Below are 9,556 nucleotides of genomic sequence, written 5' to 3'. Positions count from 1 at the left end.
CACTGCTTCTTTATGAATATTAAACGATGCTTTCTTAATCAAATACAATTTCGCCTCTATAGAATGTATCATCCAAAAGTTTGTACAGTGCTCACTTAGGCTGCTGGATCTCATACTCATCTTTAACAAGTCACTGTGGGATCACACCTAAATTATGATTTTCTTGATTTTTTGTCTGTAGGATTGAGTTTTCCATTCAAAGCTCAGTTGGATATTCAAGTTTGCATATGTTTTGCATGTGTTTTATGAAAATATATTTTGTTAAATGGTTTTAAAGTTTACAGACCCTCCATGATATGATAATATACAATAGCTTTCATGGTAATCCTAAATGCAACAACTAAACAAAACCTGCGTTCCTTTGCTTGAATAAGGCTGGGAGCTGCCAGAGTGAATGAATGAAAACCCACTCAATAAAATGGGCGACCCATCCTATCAAGCCCTAGAAAATAAATACAAAATCACAACGTATTATATAGCAGATATGGTGCTAATAATAATATTCTACAATCTATAAATTGAAAACCAAAGTAGTTGTGGTAATAATGAACAGTAACTGTTCTCACACCTTACTATCCATAGCATTTCACATACTCTAAGCAGTCACATGGGTAGAAATTTCATAAAAAGTCAAAATAAAATGGTCAAAAACGTTCTCTAAAATACAACTGTTTTTTGATTTTTTGCGGTAGTTTTGATGTTGAATTTCATCTGCCCCAAAAACAATGCTTTGCTTAATGGAATGTATATGATTTTTTGCCATCATATTTCCTGAGCTATTGTTGTATAGTATCAATTTTAATCATGACTTTCCTTTAGTGAGCCTATTTGACACCAAAGAGAAAATGTGTTACTAGGTAATTTAACATTCAAGTACCTGGGGAATACACAAATGGTTATGCGGAATATTTAAGGGCACTTGTCATGTATAATTTTCAGACAATAGTGTGTGTATATATATATATATATATATATATATATATATATATATATATATATATATATATATAGATATATATATATATATACTGTATATGGTGATATGGGATCAACAATTGAAAAAAACACATCAATTCTGTATATATGTCAGATAGAAATCAATTACCTTTGAAAGGCATATAGAAGTCAACATGAAGGGCAAGGTGAACAGTGCTTAAAATGTAATATACATACACAAGTGTTAACGAGGCAGACAGAACAGTGATTTTGACTCCATTAGCCAATATTTTCTAATCAGGGTAGCCATGTTATTGATTTGAATATAAAACAAGATATGCTGCTGCTATGTAAATCTGATGCTGAATACAGTGCTTGAAGGAGAATTAAGGAATTAAAACAGCATATTATAGATGTTAATTGACATTCTTTACTGATACTGCAGCATGAAAATTACACTGGAATCCTCTAAGCTGCTGTGCTTACTATTGCTTGCAAGTGTGTCAGTATATGGGCTGTGTTCAAACCTTAACCCATGGAATACAAATTGGAAACAACATAGTGGCATACTAATATCTTGCCTTTAGTCAGTATGAAATGGTGGTAGTGGTAACTCTTGTATGCTCAGATTTGTATGTGCAGCTGATATTCGTTTTCTCTGCATACTTCTTTTTTTCATATAATCTGCAATATGATAGGAAAAAATAATGTATTGTCGACTATAGCACTGAATATATGTTAGTGTAAAATATTTTATCATAATATTTAATGACACTGCTAGAAAGACTGTATGGAGATGATTTATCAAAATCCCCCTTGTAGGGATAATTCACTGCACATCACTAGGCTTTGCCGTATAAGTGTTGAACTCTACGGGGGATTTTGCCACGATCCGACGTGCTGTGCAAAAACGCAGGTGTCAAGTCGGATGTGATGGAAATAAGGTAAGAGATGGAAATGTTGGATGAAGTCGCAGTGTTCATCCAATGCGACACGACTGACAGATGCAGACGCAACGTGCAGCGTCTGCATCAGACAGTCGTGTCGGACAAACAATGCGACACCATCCGACGTTCCTGTTGCTTACCTTATTCCCGTTGCATCCGACTTGACTCCTGCGTTTTTGCACAGCATGTCGGATCGTGTCGAAATCACCAGTGGAGTTCAACCCTAAAAAACTGTTTTTTTTTGAGTGACTTCCACCAGAAGCAATGTAAAATAACGGCAGCGAATCTGGCGCTCGCATGGCGTAACATATTTGTTTTACACAGCATAATAAAGATGCCCATAGGAGTGCAGGAGATCAATGTGAATATCTTTAAAGTGGTATGAAATTTATAATTAACGCTAATTAGAATTTTTTTTTCATAATAAACAGTTTGCTTTACATTTGACCTCTCATTATCTGTGAGGAAACTGTTGCTTCAGTTGTAAGTAAAAGCATGCAAATGTAACTCCAGACATGCTGCTGTTGAGGGACAATCTTGCGCTTCTCTCAGCTGGGTGCCAGGCCTCCATCAGAAACTTTGGGGCCCCCCAGGAACACAAAAATTCCGTAGTCACGCCCCTTCTGTATGATAAACAAATATTTTAGAAATGTATCAGTGTTACTATATGCTGTATTCAATACTCAACAAATCTGGTTGAGTATAAAACAAGCTGGATGTTTCAGTTCTCTTCAAGTGGAACAATAGATGTCACTTTTTAGCATCTTGTGTTAAATCCCCTGTGCCTTGTAAAAAAATGCTTTGAATTGAAGACTAATCTTGGATCAGGAGAAGGAAGGGCTGGGCAGTTACAATGTTCCCTTAGTTTAATAGCCTGAAAAAGAGAAGAAATTGTAAGTAGTCAGTAAGTGTATCATATCAAACTACAGAATGCAAGCAATTTGATAAAAAAGTGTTAACGAGTTGCTTGGCACCCCACTGTCAGGAACATCTACTCCCTTCACTAAGCACATATAACTTTAATTCAGATCACAAATTACATGACCAACCACATGTCAGAGTCACAAACAAAAGGCCCTGCATCCAGAGCCAACAGAAACAGAAAGCCATCATAATACTAAAAATTCTATAATACTTGGTGGACTTACACAATGCAGTCCATGCAGTGCAAGTATGTAAAACGTATTTTTTTCTATGAAGTGCAGATTTATCTGTTATCTGTAATCTGTTCCTTTTAAAATTATATAGTGAAGTTCCAAAGTAATACAGTATTTTGGTTCAATAGAAGTGTTGGTGTTGAGATGGGTAAGAAAAGACGTGCTTTTAAGGCTTTCAAGTTAGCTGGGACAGCAAAATCATTTATAAGGTACAAGGAGGCCAATAAATCATGCAAATAAGCTATAAGGCAAGCTAAAATTGATATAGAAAAGGATATTGCAGCAAGCAGTAAAAATAATCCAAAATTATTTTTTAAATATGTTAATAGTAAAAAAATAAAGCAGGAAGGGGTGGGACCTTTAGTTTCAGAGGGGGGTCAGCTGGTTGATGAAAACAAAATAAAAGCGCAGATTCTAGTAATACAACTAATGATGCATGGTATACACATGAGGAAATTCAAAAGAGACTAGAACATGTTAAAATAAACAATGGTCCGGGGCCAGATGGTATTCATCCCAGGGTACTTAGCGAGCTTAGCTCTGTGATTGCCAAAACTCTTTACTCAATTTTTCAGGATTCATTGAGATCTGGCATAGTGCCGAGAGACTGGCGAATTGCTAAAGTGGTGCCTTTATTCAAAAAAGGATCCCGTTCTCAGCCTCAAAATTATAAGCCAGTCTGACGCCAGTAGTTGGAATGCTTTTTGAAGGGTTATTAAAGTATAAGATACTGGACTTTATAGCAAATCCTAATACTATGAGTGTATGCCAGCATGGTTTTATGCGTAATAGATCTTGCCAGACTAACTTAATTTCTTTTTATGAGAAGGTAAGCAGGGACCTCGATTCTGGGATGGCAGTGGATGTGATTTACTTAGACTTTGCTAAAGCATTTTATACAGTGTCACACAAAAGGTTACTGGTTAAATTAAGGAATGTTGGCCTGGAACATAGTATTTGTACCTGGATAGAGAACTGGCTAAAAGATAGACTACAAAGATTGGTGGTAAATGGAACATTTTCTAATTGGTGTTGTACTAGGTCCCTTGCTTTTCAACTTGTTTATTAATGGAGGTGGGCATTGAAAGTGCAGAACTATAGGTTCCATGCAGGATGCTGCCACTTTGCAGAGTGATTTGTCTAAGTTGGAGAACTGGGCAGCAAACTGGAAAATGAGGTTCAATGTTGATAAATGCAAGGTTATGCACTTTGACAAAAATAATATAAATGCAAGTTATACACTAAATGGCAGTGTGTTGGGAGTTTCCTTAAATGAGAAGGATCTAGGGTTTTTTGCAAATAATTTGTCTGGGCAGTGTCATTCTGTGGCTACTAAAGCCACAGCAAGTTCTGTCTTGCATAAAAAAGGGCATTAACTCAAGGGAAGAAAACATAATTATGCCTCTTTATAGGTCCCTGGTGAGGCCTCATCTGGAGTATGCAGTGCAGTTTTGGACTGCAGTCCTTAAGAGGGATATAAATGAGCTGGAGAAAGTGCAGAGACGTGCAACTAAACTGGTTAGATTATGAGGGTAGACTGTCAAGGTTGGGGTTGTTTTCTCAGGAAAAAAGGCGCTTGCGAGGGGACATGATTACACTTTACAAGTACATTAGAGGACATTATAGACAAATAGCAGGGGACCATTTTACCCATAAAGAGGATCACCGTACCAGAGGCCACCCTTCAGACTAGAAGAAAAGAACTTTCATTTGAAGCAACGTAGGGGGTTCTTTACAGTCAGGACAGTGAGGTTGTGGAATGCACTGCGGGTGATGTTCTGATGGCTGATTCAGTTAATGCCTTTAAGAATGGCTTGGATGATTTTTTGGACAGACAGAATATTTTTTTCAACCCGATTTAACTATGTAACTAACTATGTAAGTATGTGTATTCTACAAACATCTTTTTGGTTGCTATGGGTCACTGCAGATGGGCAAATTGTGCCTTTTTTATATACAGGGGTTCACCGGGAGTGCCCTCCTAGTGCGAGTGTTGTAGTGCTGGCTGGGTGCAATTTTTTTTTTAAAAAAAAATTGTTAACCCCAACCGGAGTGCGGGCTCTATTAGCCTGCACCTTTTTTATAGGGAAAATATTTTTGCCCAACAAGTGCCCTTTAGCTATAACCTATTAGCACATCTTTTATTACAACACTATTTCGGCATAAATGTCTGCACTCATTAAAATGTGATTTTTATACTAAGAAATCGCCATACAGTACAAGGAGAAAAAAAGCATGTAAGCTTGGTATGCTGGTTGGGACAGAAGCTAGTGCATTTGCCCAAAAAAGTTATGCAAGGTTTCCCATAGTTTTGTCTTTTAGATTTAGTAATCCAATTTTACAACTTGTGCGTTCCTGTGGATGTGCTTTCAGGTCTATTTACATTCACAGCAGAAACTCTATTAACATCCAAGCACAGTAGTTAAAATAGAGCCAAAGGCTGTAGTTTGTATCTGTCACTTGCATTCTTGGCTGTGAGTTTACCAGTCACTGCAAGTAGAAAGCCAAGTTGCAGGTTAGTACTGCAATGTACAGTACGCATAGAAGCCATTTAACATAATGAGCAAGACTCCTGTTTACTAAGAAAAAGGACCATATGTCTAAAAGAGCATAGCCATTACAATAAAAGAAAACTAGAAGGCCAAATAAATGCAATGTCAATGCAATATAAAATATAATGTGCAGTCCTCTTTAAAGGAATACTTTACCCCCAAAATAAACACTTAAGCAACAGATAATATGATATAAACTGGCATATGATATAAAAGTGGCATATTAAGAATCTTACCAAACTGGAATATACATATCCGTAAATATTGCCCTTTTACATCTCTTACTTTGGGCCACCATTTTGTGATGGTCTGTGTGCTGCCTCAGAGATAATCTGACCAGAAATAATGCAGATCTAACTGTAACAAAAAGAAGTATGAAAGCAGAAGACAGAACTTTGTCCATTAATTGGCTAACCTAACATGTTTTTGTGTGCACTGTGAATCGTAGGATCCCAGGTGGCGGCCCATAGTTCTTAAAATGGTAATTTTCTATTATGGATTACCCAATGGCACATACTATTAAAAAAAAGTATATTATGAAAATGGTTTCTTTAGATGAAGCAGGATTTTACATATGAACTGTTTTATGCAATATCTTTTTATTGAGACCTAAGTTGCTTGGGATATAATTTTCTATTAAACGTTAAACCTGAAAAATAAGTGCTGAAAATGTTGGAAACAGTTCCCTAAGGCTGTTAAAAGTATTGTACAGTGCAAAAGTATTGGACCAATTTCCTAGATGTTTAATATATATACCCATTTATAGTACACCACTGTGGAATATGTTTGCATTTTATAAATACTAAAATGAATTTTACATGATACCAACCTATTCAAAAAAAAATCTTTTAAGCAAAATAAAAATCAGATAAAGGTATGGGATCTGTTATCCAGAAACCCATTATCCAGAAACCTCCAACTAATTCAAAATTTTAAAACGTATTTCCCCTTTCTCTGTACTAATAAAACATTACATTCTATTTTAACCAAATATATAATGAATCCTTATTGGAAACAAAACAATCCAAATTGGATTTATTTAATCTACAATGTCCCCATAGGCTAACATTCAATTCGGTAGCTTTTATTTGGCGAAGTATTGAGTCGAAGGATTTTTTAAAGAGACAGTACTTCGATTATCGAAAATGGTCGAACCATTTTTACTTCGAATCGTTCGAATCATTAGGTTCAATCGAATTTGACCAATTCGTTGGTCGAAGTACCCAAAAAATTACTTCGAAATTCGAATATTTTTGGATTCAAACTATTCACTCGAGCCTATTTCTGCCCCTTAATATTCTGAAACAGATTAATTTACAGTATATCCTAGTATTTTGGACCATTCATTCTTTCACTGTAAAGCACAATGAAAATGAAAGCTACAGAAAGCTGTAGACCAGTGCTGTCTAGCTGAGCAGTGGAGTTTCAACAAACACCTAAGATTTTATTGGTGGGCTGGTTTAGTTTGACCTGACAAACAACCTTGTGAGTTGTGTGCCTAACATTTAGCAGAGATATTTTTTGTAGCTATTAGTACAGTGATGGGACATAGGAGTGCATAATGGGATTCAAAGATGGCAGAGGTATAACAATATATGGGGTGGGTTGGGCTCAAGGAAGAAGGATTTTTATATCTATATAAGAAAAGATATACTGTATATACATTAGTTCTTGGTTTGTGCTAGCTTTACTTTATGAGGAATAAAAACTTTGGTAAAATCAGTGCTTAAATGAAATACTGTCTGGATGTGAGCTCAGGTCTGGTTATGCAGACTGCTAGATGCTTCTCTAATGTAATTTACAATTTAACAGCGTAAAAAGTATGTCTGCTATTATAGAATTACTATGACAGTACCATCAACCATTAGAAATGTTAGTAATATATGACAGACTATTTCTGCCACTCTGATATCAATGCCTTAAAATGTTTTGGTACTGTATAACTTTTTATTGCAAATGTGCATGAGCATATCAGGAACATTTATCACATTGTGACAGCATTTAATATTAACGTCCTTTCGTTAACATTAGGGGAATTAGTCAATAGGGACATTTTTAGTATTATATTTAAAGATAAATACTTTAAATTAGCAGTTGGCGTGTCTTTAATAAGATTCATACTAATTACCAAATTAATGTCATATTAAATTTGTCATCTGGAAATAGAAATATATATATTTCGCTTTAGCTTACTTCCAGATGACAAATGTATTATAACATCAACACAATTATTTTAACTAAAGGGTTGCATTGTGATAGATGTTCCTGTTTTGCTTATGCAAATCATTAATATTATATTAGAAGGTAATTTTGTTCTGCTGACCAGTTGCTTGGAGAGAGTCATTGCCCTAATGTCTGATAACTGTGAAACAAGGAAAGAGCTAGAAAAATGTGACGTGTTTTGTAGTCAGATAATTTTAATATGTTCATAAGTGTATTTAAAAATCTATCTTTGTTATTTCACAGAGAAAGCTGTCATTTCATTCAATGAATCTTTTGGACAACTTTTTCTGTAAATGCAGCAACAATAAAAAAACATATACAGGTATGGGAGATCTTACCTGGAAACTGATACACAGACAACTCCAAATTACAAGAAGACAATTTCCCATAGAATTATTCAGAGATGAGTCACCAGCACTCCCTGGCCCCTCTTCTAATTAATAACCAGTGCACAGTGTGGGGGAATGGTACCCCCATCTAACCATGATGTTTGGCGCCATAAAACATGTCTGATAAGGGGCATGTTCCCGACCTGTTGTGCCAGTTCTTTCCTTATGCATCTCCCATAGAGCCCATTTTAAGAAAAAACTTTATTCTCTGTAATAACAACAGTACCATGTACTTAGCTGCACCAATCCATATTGGTAGCAACAGTCCTATTTATTTAATTTAATGTTCATTTTGGTTACATAATGTGACCTTCCTTCTCCCTAGGAAAGCAAACATTATGTGAAAGAACGTTCCATTTTTTTTGATGGAATAAAATTTTTGCTTGTTGTTTGAACATGTAAAGTCATATGAAAAAGTTTGGGAACCCCTTTTAATTCTTTGGCATTTTATTTATCATTGGCTGAGCTTTCAAAGTAGCCACTTCCTTTAATATGTAACATATGGAAACAGTAGTATTTCAGCAGTGACATAACGTTTATTGGATTAATAGAAAATATGCAATATGAATCTTAATTAGGTGCATAACAGGTGCATAAATTTGGGCACCCCAACAGAGATATTACATCAATACTTAGTTGAGCCTCCTTTTGCAAATGTAACAGCCTCTAGACACCTCCTATAGCCTTTGATGAGTGTCTGGATTCTGGATGGCTGTATTTTTGGCCATTCGTCCATACAAATCTCTCCAGTTCAGTTAAATTCAATGGCTGCTGATCACGCTCAGCCTGCTTCAAATCATCCCATAGATTTTCGATGATATTCAAGGTCGGGGGACTGTGATGGCCATTCCAGAATATTGTACTTCTCCCTCTGCTTAAATGCCTTTGTAGATTTCCATGTGTGTTTATTGTCATTGTCTTCTTGGAATATCCAACCCCTGCATAACTTCAACTTTGTGACTAATGCTTGAACATTATCCTGAAGAATTTGTTAATACTGGGTTGAATTCATCCGACTCTTGACTTTAACAAGGGCCCCAGTCCCTGAACTAGTCACACAGCCCCACAGCATGATGGAACCTCCACCAAATTTGACAGTAGGTAGCAGGTGTTTTTCTTGGAATGCGGTGTTCTTCCACCATCCAAATTGCTTTTTGTTATGACCCAACAACTCAATTTTTGTCTCAGTTCAAAGCACTTTGTTCCAAAATGACTGTGACTTGTCTAAATGAGTTTTTGCATACAACAAGCGACTCTGTTTGTAGCATGAGTGCAGTAAGGGCTTCTTTATAATCACCCTGCCATAAAGATGTTCTTTGTGCAAATTGCGCTGAATTGTAGAACAATGTACA

The 9,556-nt window shown here is 35.9% G+C and overlaps 1 pseudogene; it reads right to left on the bottom strand.

Annotated features, from left to right (window-relative positions):
• Positions 1-2,640: 2,640 nt before the first annotated feature.
• The window catches only part of LOC108713529, a 43,922-nt pseudogene continuing 37,006 nt past the window's right edge, over positions 2,641-9,556 (bottom strand).

This window comes from Xenopus laevis, chromosome 4L (assembly GCF_017654675.1).
Source record: "Xenopus laevis strain J_2021 chromosome 4L, Xenopus_laevis_v10.1, whole genome shotgun sequence".
NCBI classification, from domain to species: domain Eukaryota; kingdom Metazoa; phylum Chordata; class Amphibia; order Anura; family Pipidae; genus Xenopus; species Xenopus laevis.
This window is presented reverse-complemented; position numbering and strand designations above follow the sequence as displayed.